General features: G+C 31.4%; 1 long non-coding RNA gene across 1 annotated transcript; it reads right to left on the bottom strand.

Annotated features, from left to right (window-relative positions):
• Positions 1–5,554: 5,554 nt before the first annotated feature.
• On the bottom strand, positions 5,555–12,943 carry LOC111371728. Its single transcript, XR_002698646.1, has 2 exons — positions 12,749–12,943; positions 5,555–5,851 (listed from the first exon to the last, which is right to left on the bottom strand). It is a non-coding gene; the product is annotated as an uncharacterized LOC111371728 (long non-coding RNA).
• Positions 12,944–21,117: the final 8,174 nt, after the last annotated feature.

Consider the following 21,117-nt stretch of genomic DNA (forward strand, 5'->3'; position numbering starts at 1 on the left):
AATGAATTAAGAAATTTGGATTGGGCTACAATTTATGTCGAAATTATTGTCCCACTAGAATAGTTTTTACCTGTTCCTTTTAGTTTTGAGGTACCTAGCAGGAAAAATTACTCCAAAACCCTACATATAAACTATACTATTCAAAAGTAAGATTGTCTAGATTTAATTTCATAAATCAGGTGATAAAGCAAAATTATTAAATTAATTAATACTTAATTATTATGAAATTCGTTTTATATTTGACAAGGAAGAAGATTTATTAAACTAATTAGATCATGATTAATACCGTTTTATCTTTATCTAATGAGATCTATTTAAAAATCTTTCCACAACAGTAAACCCCCCCGCCCCCCTCTCTCTCTCCAATCAAAATCAACGTGTGTTCTCTCTACAGTACACAAATTCACTCACTCTAAAATACACACATTCTTGAAACCCCATTAATCTCAAAATTCCAAAGAAATAGAAGTCTATATTTTCCTTTTTATTCATTCTTCAACCACCGGCATCTCGCATAAGCTCCATATCCATCACCACCACCGGCATTATCATCACAAAGTTTCCTTGTAAAACTGAAGTATTACACTTTTTTTTTTCCACCCTCAGAAGTTTTAAAAATGGTTTTAACTCGTCGTGTCAATGATAAGAGAAGGGAAAAAGAGAAAGAAAAAAAAGGAAGAAAGATGTTGAGGAATCTTCTTCACCCAAGAGAGTGAAATGTCGGCATCGGGAGGACAATCAATGAAAAATGTGAAATCCGATCTTTGTCCCTCAATTTTTTTACGTTGATCATGGCATTAATCAGGTTTTGTGAAATGATTTGTGTAATGTGTGACCCAGTTCGAGAGATTTGTAACCTGTTTTGGGTATTGTGTGACTGGAATACCATTTTGTGACCTGTGTTGGATATTTCGTGTCTTGAATAGTTTTCGTGACCTATTTTGTTTACCGTGTGACCAAATACCATTTATGTGATTTGAATACGATTTTGTGACATGTGCTGGATATTTTGAGACCTAAAGTAGTATTTTGTGAATTGATTTCGATAATTTGTGACCTATTTCATGAGTTTGTCACATGATTCAGATTATTTGTGAACGTATTCCATAATCCTCGTGAAAATGACATTATGTTTGCTAGATTATTGCAAGTGTTGCTGGTGGACACAATGTATGATTTATTATATACCAAATTCATCTTTAAATTTGTTTTCTTCACGGCCACAATCACGAAGAACAAGTCACAGTTAACATATATGTTCGTCACAGTCATATGTTTCTGTATGTGTTTTGTCAAGGTAAGATGTCAAACATTATGATTTGTCCAAGATTGGAGATATTTAATAATGTCTAGCAAATGGTTTGTTAGGAAGATCATAATAAGCACAATACAGAGTGTCATCACGAACATTGTGATGAAGTTCAACGCTTTTTCGGAGAGAGATCCTAGAAGATAACTACTTCTCGTCCTACATGCATAGCAGAGAGATTGTTGTGTAGCCTTAATCGATTATCGTTTGATGATGGGTGAAAACCACACGCAATTAAGAATAAATATTTCGGTAACTTAAGAGTAGTCACAAGTCAAGATGTCACTGATGTTTTCTGTTCACCGGATGGGAAATTGACTACGATTTCAATTCTATAATTTGTCATCACCTCATATTTGTTTTTTACATCCTACCCCAAGGTGGTGGACAACTACATCTTGCACTTGCAGAAGACCAAAACACACTGAAAATTTTCTCTTGGAAAAACTATCTATTTGAAACTACATTATCCTCACCGAATAAGGATTAGCGAAAAAAACAATCTACTACAGATAGTCGCTTTCCAGTTGTGGCTGTATGAATGCATACCTGGTCTTAAGGAATCCTAGCTACAAGAATTTGTAAAAAAATATTCATGAATAATGAATTGAATTGTGCATAAACACCCTTCAGTTACAATGTTGGAGGAAATACTCTTTTCAAAATGTGCAAAACTCTCATCACTGATCACACAGATAACAACATGTCACATTTAAACTCATTAAAATCCACAATCATTCATATGTAATAGAGACCTGGTAACAGTTACTCAAGTAAATTAAAAAAAAAAAAGTACAGAATTTTACATTTAAATACAATATGTTAACATACTAAATAAAAGAAGCCACACATAGATCAATACATGCCACAAATTCGCATCTAATGTAGAAAATTCACATAAAATCAACAAATGTAGGCTCACAAAGAGTCAAATTTAGGGTTTATTTGAGTCACATTATTTTCGAAAAAATACATTTTTAATAGTGATTTGACATTATTTCAATCACACATTCTTCAATAAAATAATATTACACGTAAATTTAAAACTTTTCCTTATTTTTTAACCACACATTTCCCATTGATTTGACATGAATAATGAATTTTTTTTCCTAGAATGTGGCTCAAACATGGGCTTAATGCAATAAAATTTGATCATAGAATGTTTTGATTTCACATACTAATTGTCACAAAATTTATCATAGAGGTCACAAACTAATCTATTCAGCGGACACAAATAGTCACAGTTAATAGAAACATGTGTCAATGTGACTGAAGCATAGCTATGGTCACAGATAGTAATCTATTCAAAGTTATGTAAATATTTCATCATTACTATATCACAAATGCTAGGTTCTTGCATTGTAGTTGCAAATGGATTTTTACTTACCTTTTGCCTTTGCGTGTAATCTTTTTACAGGGTGTAAGTCAAGTGCCATTCTCCCCTAACGTCTAAAGGCAACCTGTATTACCATCTAATATTAAACACGATCCCTAATTCAATAACCCCAACACACAATTTTATACTAAGAGCTTAGATGCCAACATATTCTAAATTAACACTGCAAGTATCCAATTGTATAATTCTCGTCATTTTCCAGCTCTATGAATATAAACATCACTTAATTGGATCATTAATGTCCTGACACTCATTCAAGTCAATTTTCTCAAAGCTTTAGAAGCAATTAGTGATTGTGTAAAGGTATAATTATATGAAGTCTGAAAAATGACAGAATCTATTTTTCAATTTCCATCAACGTCCAATTATTTTTCCAATTCTTTTTCACACCCTTAATTATATCCAACGACTCTCAAATTTTTACCATACTTCTATAACATGTATTTGAAGGTAATCATGTCATAAGGTTGTGATAAGTGAAGGGTTTTCAGCCTAAAAAACAATCCATTTTCCACAACCCCAAATCAGGCAGTTTTCATCGTGACAGTTTTTCGATTTTTCATTGTATTAGTATACCATAAATAGAATTCTCATCCATTAAAAATTATTTCTATACTTCTTGCTTGCATATAAAAACATTCATATTGATAAATATAAGTTATATTTTTACTATCATCCTTCTTACTATCATCCAAAATCAAGGGTTGAATGGGTAGAATCCAGCAACTATGAAATTTCTATCCTTACTTATTTTACTCAATATATCTCCAACAATTGTCACTCTTTTTGCCATAATAACGTCTCAAACACCAAACCCAACATAATATCAAGTAAAAATCTGATTTTGTGCCAATCCTTACAGGTACAAATCAAGTGGTCTTGGCTTATCTTAATGTGTTTACAACATTTTACTTGCGTAAGATCCCAACATATTTTATAGAGCTCATTTCTTAATCGTTCATTTGATTACTTACCCGATTCAAACTCGATTCTCGATCGACTTCGACAATTTTAACCTCAACATTTATAACATTACATGGACCTTATAATATTGTATTTTGACCATGTCACTTCATGCCTCATGTTCCAAATATGTTAAAGATTTAGATAGGGTTTATGATAACTATGATTAACTAAATTAAAAGCGAGAAACTTTACCGATAATGATTCCAAAACTTTCAAGATCACCATCTTTAACACATCAATATCCAACATCTAGACTAACATAATTTTCTATCATAGATCAATGATTCTCCACCACTTAGATCAAGGAGTCGAAGACTAACACTATATAAAGATCTTTAAAATCTCAATAATTCGAATGTACCATTTTCAGAGAAAGTGATTACAATAATTGATGCAAAGACATTGTAAATAGCATGAAATGCATGAATCATATTGGCCAAATGTGTAATGTAAAGTTCGAAGTATTACAGAGGGAGAGTGACAACTATCTTTTAAATATGCAATAATTCTTGTTTCTTAGGATCTATTTTAAACTACATTCTATCCTAATTTAGATTATGCCCCTGTTTGATCCCCATTACTTGAAAATGAAAATGAGGGAAATAGTATTTTTTAGAAAAATGAGTGGTTAAAAAAGAAGGAAAAATTTTCGATTTACGTAGTATTATTTGATGGAAGATTGTGTGGTTAAAAATAGGAGAGAGAAAAATGAAATTTAATGTAATTTAATTTAATGAGGATCAAACAGGGGCTATATTATCTCTATATTATACATATTTTTATATATTCCTATATTGCATTATGTTGGGCTTGGCACAATTGGACCCAATCGACATATGAACTATATTTTACCCCTCTCCACCCGAAAATTTTGTCTTTATCCTTGGAAATCTACACCTACCTCAAAACAAGCACCCCAAGCTTTCAAACTTCCATGTGAGGTCATTAGTCACTAAGGGATGTCACACCTACTTTTCAAATGCGTTTAGTCCCTTATACCTTAAAGGATAATACACAAGATTGGTTGCATTCACTACCTGCTGGGGCATTGTATTTTGGAATGCCATAGTGAAGAAGTTCACTACGAGATTTTCCACCATCTTGAGTTCGTTAGATTAGAAATGAAATACATACATTTAAGCAAAGGGAACTCGAGAACTATCCATAAGTATAAGAAAAGGTTCAAGGATCTATTTTGAAAATGTCCCATCCTTGATGTTATAGGCCCAGTCTATTATTTCTATTCCAACTTACTCCCCGATTACCTTAATATAGTCGATGCTTTAGTGGGTAGAGCAATAATGAAGATGTCAATGGACGATGCCTATGAATTGTATGAATAATAGTAGAGAATCAAACTATATGGTCATCTGATACGAAAGCATCAAAGAAAATAGTAGGGCTTCAAAATATTGAATATTATCAACTTTTAACAACCCAAATGGAGTGTAATATGGCAGCTGCTCACATCCACTACACCAAAAAAGGGGCTTTTGTAGTGGTTAAAAAAACACTACAAAAGGTTATTTGCAGCGCTTTAGCGTGTGTTCTGAGGGTCGATGTTATCATTGATGGAAGAGATACAACAACACTTATTCATTGCTACAAAAGGACTTTTTGCAACGTTCAAAAATTGTTGCAAAAGATATTTTTGCAACATTTTTTTAGTGTTGACGTTAACTTTTTTTGCAAAATTTTTTTAGCGTTGCCGTTAACTTTTTGCAACATTTTTTAGATGTTGCCGTTAATTTATCCTTAGGTTTTTGGCAACATTTTGCAAACGTTGTCATTGGTCATTTTTATATTTTTTAAAATTAATTTGCATTTTTTATATATTCTTACTAGGTTACTAAAAATCCTGTTCTTTGATCGAACAATTCGAATAATAAACTAATAATTCCCATAATAAACTTGTAAAATGTTCAACACATTCTATTTTTCAAAATAAAATTAAAACATGTACCACCAAAATATAATTATGAAACAACATGTACCACCAAAAAGAGATTTGGAAAAGGAGGTGAGCATTGTATATTCTATATTAAACAACACATTAAAATGGCTATTGTGCCCACTTCTCTGTTGCTGTAAAGTATTCTCATTTTCCATTGCACCAATTCCTCATGCACCCCATTGATCTACCCAACTTGGTGCCTTCGAAGCCATAACTATTCCGTTCTCTAGTAATAATAAACAAAGTAAAACCAAAAAGATGCAAAAGCGGATCAATTTTTAGTGGTTCAGTGGCAATACGAAATTACTCAACCATCAATAAAGCCACAAAAAAGATAACATCACAATTTAGGCAAATAGTCCTATAATACCCAGTATCAAGCATGGCTGAAATTATATTAGTGACCTCCCCACAATGACTTGCTATTGTAAAAATTTAAAGAGTCATAGCCAATTTATCAAAGCGGACCCGTTGGTGGTCGGTAGCTACAAGAGTTGCGAAATTAATTAAGGATTCAAGTCCTTATTGCAAAATCAGCAAACACACGCTTCAATTGCACCATGAAAATACATTCAATTTACTATATATTAATTCCGGCTCAGAGATAGAAAAATTAGCCACTACAGTAGCCTAAAACGGGGCTCCGATACCAATTGTTGTGATAAATATGCCTATCAACCATTTAATAAACACAAACTAAGTTAACTACATATAAAGGAAATAATCACAATAAATTGGAAATCAACTTTCCTATCAAAAGCTCCAAACAATTGGCACCCAAAAGTTAATCGAGGCTTAGGTGAAGAGCTAAAAATCACATAGCAACACCATACAAATTTGAAAAAAATTGACCACTCAAATGGACCACAAAGGAGTACTCAAAACCCAGTAAAAGCTGTGCACAAAGGTAGTGAAATAGGGGTAGAAACGGGACATAAATAGGGGCCAACCTGTTAATACATTTGGAAAAATTTCAACCTATTAATACACACACATACACACTAGCAACCTGTGGCTTAACATGGTCACGATTGTTCCATGCAACATTGACACTCATTCAAAATCAGAAAAGAATCCACAGAAAATGTGGTATATCAAGTCCTACTCTCACATCTGTATTCACATAGATACAAACACACCAATTTTACAAACTTCTTGCAGTCTCCAAACAACTTTTGGCATCTTCACCACAACCTAAATAAGAAGGATACACAAAGTTCCCTTTTACATGCTTATACTTTTCATCTCTCACACCTGTCAAAAAACTAGTCCCTATGACTTGAAAATGGAAACAGATTCACGCGTATGTGTAATAAATCTAGAAAACATACCATAATCAAAGAAGTCTAATACTGCTCTTTGGCCAAGCAACAATACTTCCCATGGCTTCACTGAGGGTTCGAAATCCATCTATAGGTCTGTATAAGGTCCAATTACCCATATTTACTTCCTCAACCCAAACCTTCCAACAGTCTCGACCAAGTGGCAAGTAATGTACATTTGCACTTGGGTCTGTTATTGCAATTTTCCCTTCTGTTATGACTTCTTATTCCTCAAACATGTACCAATGCAATAGTTAACATCTTACATTTGTCATATGTGCAATACTTCTTTGAACACCACTTCCTTGGTGTGACTACAAATTCATAGTAAAAAGAAAATATTCTTTTTAAAACTAGAATGCTACATATTGAATATATATTGAATAAACATTTAATAATGTAGGATACAAAAACCTAAGGAGGAAAAGCAATTGAATTCCTGTCCTATACATTCTGTAAAATGTTACAAAAATTACAAAAGTTATTCTACATGTAATTGGCTATATTAGGCTATATTATTATAGTATGTATAAAATGTCCTTTGCTGAGATAACTTGAGAGGTGCTTCCACTATTTTCTTCTAGTGCCCCCACCCTTTGTGCCTGAGTTTGTACTTGGCTTTCAATTTCTCTAACTTTCCCACTACTTTGTACTGGTCCACATAGACGAACTTCTCTCCTAATATGGACTGTCAAATGAACCATTGTATCAAAACAAGGAAGGCGGGAAATACCTTTCCAACATGCATAAAGTTTCGAAAATATCCATCTCTAATTGTTCAATCTTATGTTTATCTATAATTCCTTGACATATTTCCTTGAAAAATGAAATCAATTTAAAAATATAGTTCCTTTGTCCTTTAGGTAGAAGTCATCTTAACGCAATTGATAATAATTGTTGCATTAAAATGTGACAATCATGATACTTTAGCCCAACTATCTTACATTCTTCCATTGATACGCAATTTTCAATATTAGATCCATAACCACTGGGAAATCTCAAGTTAGCAAGTCTTCCGCAAAAAAATTGTTTTTCTGCTTTTGATAAGGTGTGAGGAGCAGCTGGCAGATAGAATTTATTTCCTCTACTCTAAAGATGTAAATCATGCCTAATGTTTATTTTTTCCACATCCTTGCGAGAGTTAATACCATCTTTAGATTTCCTTTGACACCCAGAAGTGTACTAATGATGCTATTACAAATATTCTTCTCCACATACATCACATTCAAATTATGATGTACAAGTAAAGTCTGCAAATCAAACATCAATGAAGTCATGAAGAACTAAACACAATTAGAAGTATTTAAATAAAAATAAAGGAAATATTACAATAATTACCTTCCAACATGGTAGATCGAAAAATATTGACATTCTTTTCCACGTTACATTAGATTGAGTTGTATTCTTCTTCCTTTTTTTGTTTACCAATTTTCCCCAATTATTTGTAATTTTATCAACATCAATAGAATCCTCTTCACCATTTTTTATCTTCGACCTAATACCATGTTCAACACGTCCATTAAACCATCTCCTTTTCATGCGAAATGGATGATCAAAAGCGAGAAATCTTTTATGTCCCATGTAAGCAAACTTCCTACCATGTTTCAACCATAGTGAACATATATTTTCACGACAAATAGGGCATACAATTTTTCCTTTGACGAGCCACCCAGATATATTTCCATATGCAAGAAAGTCATATATTGTCCACATCAAATTATCTTTTAAGTTGACTTTGTAGCTGCACCATACACATCAACCTCATCACTCCATAACAACATTAAGTCGTCTACAAGTGGTGCCAAATAAACATCTATGTCAGTACCTCGTTGTTTCGATCACGGGATCAATAAACTCAAAATCTAACTTTCCTTTGACATACAAATTGAGGAAGGCAACTTATATATAGTTAAGATTACTAGCCAACATTGTATTTAAAGCTAAGAGCTTTGAAATGATTAAATCCATAAGTAAGCAAGACCAAATCTAAAATTTCAAGCATCGGATGCAAAATGTGGCCACCTGTTGTTAATCATTCCCCAACTAAATGAATCAATCGGATGCCTAATCTTACCGTCTGAACTATTACTTGAGTGTCATCTAAGTTGTATTGACATCTCATATATTCCAAACATCCTCTTAAGTCTTGATATTATAGGAAAATAATGCAAGACTTTTGTTGGGATACCAAATGGGGGCGTAGGCTGTTTAAGTTTTACTACTGTTTTAATTTACTACTGTTTTAGTTTTACTACTGTTTATTTGCTGCTTTTTTACTTTTTAACAACTTTAATCCTACTCAGTACTCTTCTTAGTTTTCTATAAATCTTTTCTTAGAATCATATACAAATCCTTTTTTTTTTCACCACCTATGACATATAAACTTGAACCTGATTTCTTTTTATAAGGTTACCCGTGACACCCCCTTATAAAATTCTTAGATTAATTTATCCCTTTCCCCAACATCTCTAGAAAACATCAAGAGGCTTACTCCGGTCAAAAGTTTTCACTTATCTGGGTCACTCAGGATTAACCTAAAAACAGTATGGCTTCTAAAAATCAAGTTATACTTTTATTATATGCATAGGATGAAATGAGAAACATAACAAATATTTACTTCAAGAAAAACATGAATATAAAAATTAAGAAGTAAAACATCAATCAGGGATTTATAAATTCATCTTTAAAAGATTTACAACTAAGGATTTCCCTTTCGAGAAGTCCCTAAAGTTCTAAAATAAACTAAAGAAAACAAGAGTACCTTAAAATATTCACAAGGACTTCAGATATACAATAGTTTTTGGATTGAGAATTTTTTTGGAGGAGAGGTTTCAAAGGTTTTTTAGATAGCAGAGAGTACATAGGTTGTAAACTTCTGCCTAAACCAAATGAAACTGTCTCTTTAAATAGAAAAATTCTTGGGAGCAAAAAGTCTAAACTATCCTTAATGGAAAAGGCACTCACTTCACCGAGAAGCTTCTAGCCAATAAAAAATATAACATGTGTCTAAAAATTTAAGTGGTAATCTTTCTTTTCAAAAAGTTCTGACATCTTTTATAATAATGAAATTTAGTCAAAAAGTCTACAATCTAGTGATAAAAAATTCTTCAACCTTTTCTTCTCTTCCACCAAAAATTGTCTTGTTCTGTATTATTGAGAATCTTATCATGTATCAAGATTATGGCGTGCCACTAATGAAAATGATATTCCACTGTCTGAATTATTGTATCATTTGTTCTGTGGATCTTCATCTTCTTATGAAAGTCTTGAATGATTAGTTTCATCTTTTTCCTTTTGATCTGGACATTCTGCAATTTCTTTCTCTTCTTCATAATTCTTTTTTAAAATTATCTTAAATGCTTGATTTACTGCTTCTTTAATTTGTTCTTTTAATCTTTCTTCATTTTTCTTCTTCTTAATATTTTTCTTCCTTTTTGAAGAAGTTCCTTCTTCTCTTTTGGATTGTCTCTGAAATTCTTCAATTTTTTCAAAAATCTTTTCTAAAGAAACAGTGCCTGGATTGGGGTCTTGTGCTTCTTGAAAAAATAAACAATCTTGACTATCTTGGGCAACCATTTTTTCCTTTCCTTTACTAGAATAAATTTCTTAGGCTTGTAAAAGACCTGGGTTATTTGAAAAATGTTCTAATGAAAAATGTTCTGGTGGACTATATTTAACTAAGTAATCAAATTTTCTACTAGGCTGTCCTAAAAGATCCCAAATTTCTTTACCCTTTTCTGTAGCAAATTTATCATTCTGCTAAGTCTGATCATCTATTTTAGTAGAGGAATCAACAATCCCCTGAATCTGTTGGACTTTTGGTAAGTTCACAACCTTCAACGGATTTGATAAGTCTCTACCAGTTACCGTTTGAGCTGGACTAACTATGGACTTATTGGGCTCTATAGTACTTGTTGGATATTGGACTTTTAAATCCAAAATCTCTTTTTCAAGTTGGGCTACTTTTTTTTGGAGTTTGGCTCTTTCTAATGAAAGGTTGGCTTCATTAATAACTTTATAATTTCTTTGCATACACTCACAGTGTTGGCAAAAAATATTCTGATCTTTACTTGGAGAGAAATCTAATGGACGATCAGAGTAATTTTTTAAAGAAGGAGATAAATAAAAATTTATTCCTATATGCTGTCTTGCTGCATCTAATGCTTCTTGAAAATTTATAAAGCCTTTGTAAAGAGGGTCTGAAATTCATAAAATATATTATGTAATATAGCCAAATTTTGTAAGTACAATTGAAATAATTGAGGAAGTGGAATGCAATTAGTACCTAATTTCACATTGTCTCTATAGATATTTTAGATTCTTCTTGGATTGATAGTTTTACCTCTTATATAGGTGATAAGCTTCAATGCAACCTACAAATATCATGGATACATGTATGCATTCAACAAACATATACTATTGGCATCCAGAAAAAGTTCATGTATGCTCTTGTTTGAACCCCATTTTGGGCAAAAGAATGAATTTTAAATATTAGATTAATGAAGAATGTGTGGTTAAAAATTAAGAAAATATTTTGGGTTTGCATGTAATATTATTTTATTAAAGATTGTGTGGTTGAAAATGAGTTTTAAAAAAATGAATTTTTAGAAGAATCTCAAACAAGGGCTATACGTGACTCTTATCTTTGACCGAGGCCCTCTTACTATTTGAGGTGTACTTCTTCAACTAAAGTCCTTCTTTAAAGTCTCTTTTACACTAGAAGAACGCATAATTTCTATGGAGGTCTCTTGTGAAATTCTTGCTAGAATGCATGTTAGAAGCCCCTTTTAGTGATCTAGCAGATTTTCAACGTTTTTTAGTCAAATCGAGTAAAATATAGTTTGTGAAGTTTTACCACCCTATAAGCAAGATTAGAATTGTGGAGCAGAGCAAGTGGTAATAATTTCAATGGTTGACTAAATCTCCATTTTGTGAGCCAGAGGAAGAGAAGAAGTTAACCCCCTTCTTCCCTTAATTTGGTTCTGACTATTCCTCATCACCTACCAAGCAATTTCAATATTAGTTCAATGCTGAAGATTATAAAGGTAAATGTTACAAAAAAATTTTAACTAAAAATTTAATATTTAATTTTAAAATAGGATATTCAAAATGAGGAACATGTTAATAAGCACTCAATGAAAACTAGAACCAAAAGGGGATGCAAAGAACAAAGCCATAATATTTTCAATCAAATTGTCAATTTGTCATCACAAGTTTTTTTAGGGAGAGAAGCTTCGCTGACTTAGTTTCTTCAATTTGCCGAAGTAATTTTTTCCATTTCTCTACCTAGTTAGAGATATTCACATACTATAGAAAGTTGGTATTTCTCTTCAGTTTCATTTTATTAGAACTCGGGTGGAAACTAGGGCTAATAGTATTACATTAAATTGCAGAAAAAAATTATCAGCTTTCATCGATCCAAAGCGAGATGAGACCTTCATTATTAACATAATGTTTTGAAATTCAAGAAAAGCATAAATCTGCAAACGAGATGTTCATTAATAACGAACCGGCAATGAGGTTAGCCTTACAGATTCAAGAGACCTTCTATAATAAATTTTGTCGGCTTTCATCAACCCAGGGCCGTGTTCAGCATTGATGCTACCACGGTGCTTCGATGTCTAAACCTTAATCTTACCGTAGATCTATGATATTCCGATAGATCTACCCGTACAACACAATAAATGAACTGATAGCAACCAATAAACGAATTTATAGCAACCACATAACCCAATTAGCATTTCACAATATTCCCCTACAAATCAGTAATAACCCAACAAATAAAAATTAATAAACCATACCTCTGGACTTTCTCTGGATCTGAATTGGTTCGTTAGATTAGTGGGCTCGATGGCTGATGTCTCATTGAAGGCAGCGGGACGGTAATTTGGTGGTGGAACAAAGCAGAGTAGAAGAAGAAAGGAAATTTGGGGAAGAAAATAAAATGTGGGGAAGACAAGAAAAAATAAAACAAAAGGAAAATAGATGAAAATGAAAAAGAAAAAGAAAAAGAAAGAAAAGGAAAGGAAAATGAAAGAAAAAAAAGAAAAATTTTCCAGCTAATTATTAGCCCACGAAGAAGTTTAATATTTTTGTCAACAAAAAACATATGTTTCCCATCAAATTTTTTGTCCAGAAAAATTATAAACTTTTGTGGGAACAAGTCCTCCCACTATTGAAAATTTTAAATCAAATCCTGGTCCTACAATTTTTATTTTTATTTTTTGTGGAAAAAAGTGATTTCTACCTATAAATCTCAATTTGTTTGAGAAAATTTTGTAGGGAAAGTATAAATTCTTGCAGTGGTTTAGAAATGGGTCATGGGTCATGTATGTGTTATTGGGCTACTCACTATTGGGCTAAGTATAGTGGTTAACATAAAAAATGGGCCTTTGGGGTTGGGCCCAAATTTTCAATCCTTCTTTTTTTAACTATACGGTTGGGTCTGGTCAACTTGTGAACCAGCCCAACCCTATCCCTTTCTCAACCCATAACCCGAACCCAACTAGAAATATCACAAAGAATCAACCCAAACCGAGAAATCACACATGGACCTATTTTGTAATTAATGGGCCTAATGTTTTTTTAAAGAATGCCTAATTGAAAAAAGGCCCACAATGAAAAAAAAAATACCCCCACCCATGACACAATCCAACTCACCTTCTTAACCTAAAATTCTAACTACCTTAATGTTGTTATAACATTTTGATCAAACGTTGCAAAATATAAACCTTTTTGGAACGTTTAATAAACATTGCGAAAATATTTTTCTTTTGCAACGTTTGATAAACATTGTGAAAGATAAACTTTTTGCGACGTTGCGAAAAGGTCATTTCGCAGCATTTGATAAACGTTGCAAAAATAAAAAATTCCCAACACTAAATAAATATTTCAAAAAGATGACATTAGCAATATTCACTTATTAGAGTATTGCAATTGACCCTTTTAGCTACATTTAATTAATATGTTGCATTTTACATTTTGCAAAAACATTTTTTTGTTGTAATGATCCTTTTAGAATTTGCGTAGGGATGGCAAGAAAATTAGTTGGGACTGATCCCAATGAGACATGCCTTGAATGAGGTGTGAGTTTCTCGCTTAATCGGGTTTGTAGGCTAGATAGTGCTGAAAATCAGCCCCATTCCATTTATATTTATTATTAAAAAATGTTTCACAACACAATATCATGCAAGTGTGCCCCATTTCTAGTGATGGCAATTTACCCCGCCCCGCCCCGCCTCGTGAATAATTTTTTTTTTTTTTTTAAGAGTTCATCTATGCAACATATTTCAAAATCGCTTTTTATTTAAACTTATTTTCTATCACAATTTTTTTAATAACATAATTTACATGTAGACCTATAATTTTTTCATACTTTTTATTCACACATTCTCTAAAAAATCATTTTACACTATAAATAATTTTATCCCAAAACAAAAACTTAAATTTACATAAAGTAAGGGTTTAGGGTTTAGGGAAAAATTGATGGAAAAAAAAAATAAACGTGATGTCATGGAGGGAAAATTACTAGATGGGGTGCCATCCTTGTACCATCCCCCTCATTACCATCACAAAAATTTGGATAAGGTGGTTCTTTAGAGAAGGGAAAGATGAAGTGTTTCTATGTTTGTTTTCCTATGTTTTATTTTGTCTTTTCAATTTGTTTTAATTTCTATTAATTTAAATAAATATAGAGGTGAGTTGGCATTGCAGTAACAACATACAACTACATGCGATTGATATTCAAATTTATTTGCCAATGTCAGAGAGTGAGATGGAGTGTTGTAATTTGAGATCATATATATAAAATTATAGGGATTCAATTGAAAAATCACATCCTTGAGTTGACAACATAAAAAGTTGTATAAAAAGTGGAGAAAATGTGACAATCAATCACCTCATATATATATATATATAAAAGAGCAATATTTATTAACTATTAATTAATTCCTTTTTTCTCTCTCTAGTAAGTTCTTTGCAAAATTTCTCACTTCTCCTTTCTCCTTTTCTATGTTTCATTTCTTGATTCTTTGCAAACTATATGGAGTACAAGTTCTTACATTAGGATCTCGTTTATTATGTCAATGCAGAAGGAAGAAGAATATCTTAGGTAAGGTTTCGACTATGTGTGTCTCCTTTTCGATCGATTGAAGGTTTTGTTTCAAGATTTTTTTTACTAACGTTCCTATTTTTTGTTTTTTCTTTTAGATTGTACCATCAATTTTGAATTCCCTACAATTAGACCGGGAGTTAGCTTGTTCTTCGTTTTGGGTTCGGCTTTGTTTGGAACATTTACAGCTAGTTTAGATTTATTCATTTTTTTGGGATTATATTTTTTTCTAGATTTTTGGGTGTGTTATATATGATTTTTTTTACATTTTTATAAAAAAAAAAATTTCAAATTTTGTCAATTTTTTATTTCATAGTTCGCTGAATTTGTTTGGTTTGTGAAAGCTGATTGTTGTATTATACTTGTCATTCCAACCTACCTTGTTTATTATATTTCTCTAGGTTAGGCATGGGTACCAATATTTTAAGTGAATAGGAAAGTCTGTACAGTTATGAATTCTCAACAAATCAGTTATGTGGCCCATCTATCGCGATAAACTATCGTTCCCGACAATTCATTTTAGTCATTCTCGACTGATGACTATTTGATAGTTAAAGATAGTATTTTCCGAGCATTATACTTTGTTTTTTGCTTTCTTGTGTGTCGCATTAACATCCGACGAATTCAAAATTTTAAATACTCTCGTCTCATTTCGTAGTATGCAAATTAGAAATATTGAATTCATGTCCATTTCTATTGTAATTATTTTTTTCAACTAGATGGAAGAGCCATTAACTCATACTTGAATGATTTTGAGAGTTCAATGCCTAGTAGGAACCAAGAGGTGAACGGTACGTTCGTTCATTATGAAGAATTCAAAATTTTAAATACTCTAATCTCATTCCATAGTTTGCAAACTAGAAATACTAAACTCATGTTGGTTAGTGTTATAAATGTTGTTTTCAAATAGATGGAGGAGCCATAGAGCCCGAAGTGTTATGTCTGGACAACGAGGAAGTTACCTCAGCCTGTAGCGTGATGGAAATGGCCACCTTACCCATCGTAAGCAACAATGTTGATAACATAAAAAGTCTGTGATTGACACACATTTGATTTCCTGTAGCATCTACTAGGACTCCATATATTGAGAGGAGAAAGAGAGTAAAGAAATAGTATAACAAAATTTGTTAATACTACATTAAAATCGATTTGTGATAGTGTACTAAATGACCTAATTTTGCTTCCCTCCAAGAATGTGGTTATAAACACTATTTGGTGGTTATATTCATGTCTGGTTACACATTTTATCATTTCTCGTTTCTCATACTTGTTGGATTGTTCAATTAGTACAACAAAATTGTTGAATTTCTTGATTGAAGACTGATTATGAGAAGTTCAATTACCAAAAATATTTCAGACAATGCTACAATTGAGATATAAAATACTTATGAAAATTGATTACCAACAATTATATGTAGGAAGCTTTAAGATAAAATGGTACACATGATTTAAGATTAACATTTTTCATAAAAATTGATTATCAACAACTACATGTAGGAAACTTTAAGATAAAATAGTGCACATGATTTAATATTCAATTTTCCATAAATTATGAACAAAGTTTGGAGGATAAATGTACACTTAAACCTTAAATCATCACACAAATTGTCACTCTATGATTTGGTGGTTGTGTTCCAAGAGAACATAATTGTTTCCCTCCAAGAATTTAATTAAAATAGCATGGCACGACTTTCTTCTCAGTTACACTTAAACACTTCGCCAACTTTGTGACACTTTATATATATCAAACATTTCAAACAGTTTCACTCAATACAACCGTATTGTGATAATGGGTTCATCCATGGAAAGCAATGACCCATTGAATCTGAATGAGCCTTTGCCAATATCCGATTCATCCCCATTTTTCCCATCATAATTTCTTCGAATGATGAGGAGATCAATCTTCCTAATGGTAAGAGATTTATTTCTACTGTTCCTTTTTCCCAACCTAGATGAAATTTCAAGTAAAGTCTCATGGTCACCTTCGAGTGTACTTGATGATGTGTTCGAGTTCATAGTTTCGTTTGAAGATGAATCCAACGATGATGAGTCGCTGGCGAACTTTTCACCTCTCAAGATAATTGTCATAAGCTTGAATGATTTGGATGAAGATAGTAGAGGAACATTCAAATGTAGACAATGATTGAAGTGAGCTATAATTTTGTATGTCTGTGTACTAAATTATGTATTATAGCCCTTGTTTGATTCCCATTTTTGGGAAAGTAATGCATTTTGAATAGTAAATTGATCAAGAATGTGTGGTTAAAAATTAAAGAAAATATTTGAATTTGCGTGTAACATTATTTTATTGAAGAATGTGTAGTTGAAAATGAGTTTTAAAAAATGAATCTTTAGAAGAATGAGAATCAAACAAGGGCATAGTTTTGTCAGGGATGAATATGGTAACGTCTTTACCATATGTCCTGCAACAATTTATCCCTTATAGATCTTATTTGTTGTTACATTTTTTGCTTTATAACTAACTGTCGAGAATGATAGAAATCTTTTGTTAGGACCAATAGTTTAACTGTCCAGATGTTATGCAATATCTGCAAACGATAATGAAATGATACTAATAATGTTAGTTGAAAATGATATTGTAAGTTGAGAATGTGCTCGGGAACAGTATTTTATTTGTAGTCAAATTTCTACTTTGCAACTATCTGTCGAGAATGATAAAAACCTTTTGTTGGGATGATATGCAATTTTTGTCTATATAATTATTTCGCTTGTGAACTTACAAGTCTGATGTCTGCAAATGATAATAAAATGAAAATGATAATATAACTTAAGAATATCGAGAAACATTCAAAATATAACTTCAACCACTTTCAGACATCAAGCTTATTTACATGAGTTGTGTTAGAATGGGTTGGAGCACGTAGTCCAATTATGGCTAACTCTTCCATAGCGAGTGCATAGGGTTATACTTTTTGGAACTAAAATGAAAGTAGTTTTGTCCATTCTCCATTTCCATTCATCATCCACATAAACAAACTTTCTCCTCATGTGACACGATAAATTTCTAATGATTACTAATACTTGAAAAGTTGAGATTGCAATGTTAAGAATTATGCACAATTAATATGTCAAAATTTAATAGCATGAAAGTGACACTTTCAAATATTTAAATCCATTCAATAGTAAAAGGTGAAATGAACGGTTGAGTTTTGACAGTTAAATTATCTATCCCTGATAGTTATTAAATGTCTAGTTCGACAGTTGAATTGTGGAAACTGCCGAGAAGTTCAAAAATATGTATTTGGTATCTTGGAATGAATTATTTAAAAATTAATGGTGATAAATAAATTTTGAACTATAATATCACATCTTCCCAAAATAAATAAATAATAACTCAATGCTTCATTAAATATGGAATTCTTCCCATTTTCTAAAGAATGTTGGTATCTTTTCTTTTAAAAAATATATCAAAATGCAAACAAATTAATGAATAAGAGTTTTAAAAATTTCAAATAAATATGACCATTTCTATTTAACATTTAAAATAGCAAGTTATAAGATGAAAATATAAACAATTTTTAATAGCCAACCTTTGAAAATGGATGATGAATCCAATAGTAAGTCTTCTTGATGGTGGAATGAAGAAGATAGATAAGAATTTAGGGTTTTTAAATGGTAAGAATATATATTTTTTTATAATTTTTAAAATTCTTTTTTTGACGAAAATTCATATTACCTAATATAATAATCATATCTCCAATATTTATAATATACAAAACAAATTATCACATCACAACATTAATGATAATCAAATCAAGCATTAAGTGTTTCTAAAAATGTGTCACTACGGGTAATATAGGCATTCCACACTAAAATTGTGACTTTTTTTTACCATCTTTAGTGCAAATGAAATTTTTTTGTGCATTTTCAAATTTAATGACATTTATGAAAATTACCCGTAATGCATTCAGATTCTTGCTAAAGTATAATGATCGTAATAGGGCTGACCAACTTAAACTTGATGAGTTAGTTATTCACATGCGCGTTTAACAAAAAAAAAAGATGATTTTCTTTCGAAATCCCTTTTCTTGAAAGTCAAGACTTTAAAATTATAGTATTCTCTTTTAAAGTTTTGATCAAAATTGTCTAACAACCAAGACACGCTTACATCATAAGTAGATAAATTCATTCATTATTTTGAATTGTTTTGAACACAATGCAAATTATTATATGCAAATATTATGTGAAAAATCTGACAATAAAAAGAAAACAACTTCTTCATCTTTAAATGGAGTGAGAATTTTGTATCATGAAATACCGATTAAATTGAAATATGACAGAAAAGACTACTATGTAATTATCAAAGCCCTCTTTGCAGTAGAGGGTATCACGAGACACCCTATAGGCAGAGGGAAAAATACAAGGCACTTGATTTCTTAGTCTAGCTTTTATAGAAGCTTTAACAATTTATGGATTGATTGTAGCATTAGCAATTGTTTATTTGGTAAATCCTTTTATTTAATTTTAGAAATATGAGAAATACATATTTTTCACATTTTATTATTTGAATTTCTTAAGAATATAATTTTTCCACTCTCTTCTTTTTTCGATTAGAAATTCCTTTGACTATTTAAAAATAACTTGTATCTCATACCAAGAACTTGTTGCACGAATATTGCGCCAGTGGACGATATTGTAAACAAGTAATAAAGTAAATATGAGTCCAAGTATCGATCCCATAATATTAAGTATTTAATATAGTTCCAACTAAAATGAAATTTAATTGAATATCAAGATTTGATGGACGAAATGTATTAACAAATTAAAATATATAACTAATCCAACTAATTGGATGCAATTATGAATATTGAAGTAACGAACAAAAACTAGGAATTTGAATGCAGTATATTCATCCATATCAATCACAATTTCATTATTTGACAAAGCTTATTTGAGTATGAAGATCAATTGTTCAATAATTTATTGAGTAGAATTAAACACAGTCTCACATATAACCTTTTTATATCTATATGAAAGATATAGATATTTAAAGATGCATTAAATCATAAGAAAATTTCAAATAATCAAGCAAAGTATAGCGGTATACAATATCCCCTACTGGACAACTAGCGATCAATTAATTAATAAGGTATTAAACACCTAACAATCATTCAATACCAAATAAATATTCAATGTCAAAATCTAGAATTTAATATCAAAACATCAAAACATAGGATTCAAAATTTTCCTAGCATCTATACAATTAGCCAAGCATCATAATACTACAAAAACAAAAATTAAAGTGATATAACATCACTTGAAAGTAAAGTTTAGAAATGAGATGGAAATAAAATTTGAATTATTGAATCTCTTAATGGCTCATTTATTAATTTCCGTGATTATTCTTTCAATCCAAGCAATAGATGTATGAAAGTATGCATGAATGTGTTTTATAACAAGAGCTTCTATAAAGATTGAAAGAGTCTGTCTTCTATTTCTTTAATCTAAAGCCTTTCCTAACTTTTCCGTTTTTAAAGAATTTGGAGTTTCCTATAGAGTTGTCTTCCTTGTAAGATATATGTATATTCTACCCAAGAGATTTTTCTTTTAAATGTAGATAGAGACATTGATTTATAGTGCCAAAACTAGGTCAAAACTCGTGATCTAACTAATTTTCAAATAGAAACTGAAATGAGATCGGAAAACAAAATATGTGCTAGTGGAATGACAATATGATCCCAATGCCTTAAGGGCTGCAATCACAATTTTTACCTGTTTCCTTGCACATAGGCATCAACCCATGCTTGCGATCACATGGTTGTTCCCTTGTGATCTCAAGGCATGCGATTTTGATTTCCATTCAACTTGATCCCTGAACTTTTCTTTTTCTTCTGCTCTAGTCCCCTCTTATTTCACCATGGGTTCTTCATCTACTAATTCCTCTCAATTCAACCCCCATCCTCCACATTCATCCTAAATTCGCTCGATACAAGTTGAAAGTTTGCTATTGAGTTTGAAACTTTTCAAATATTGGATTTGGCTCTTGAAATTAGTGTATTTATTTTGATTACTCTCTTAATTCTTCTAATTGATCATATA

The sequence above is a fragment of the Olea europaea genome, chromosome 22, assembly GCF_002742605.1.
Source record: "Olea europaea var. sylvestris chromosome 22, O_europaea_v1, whole genome shotgun sequence".
Taxonomy (NCBI): domain Eukaryota; kingdom Viridiplantae; phylum Streptophyta; class Magnoliopsida; order Lamiales; family Oleaceae; genus Olea; species Olea europaea.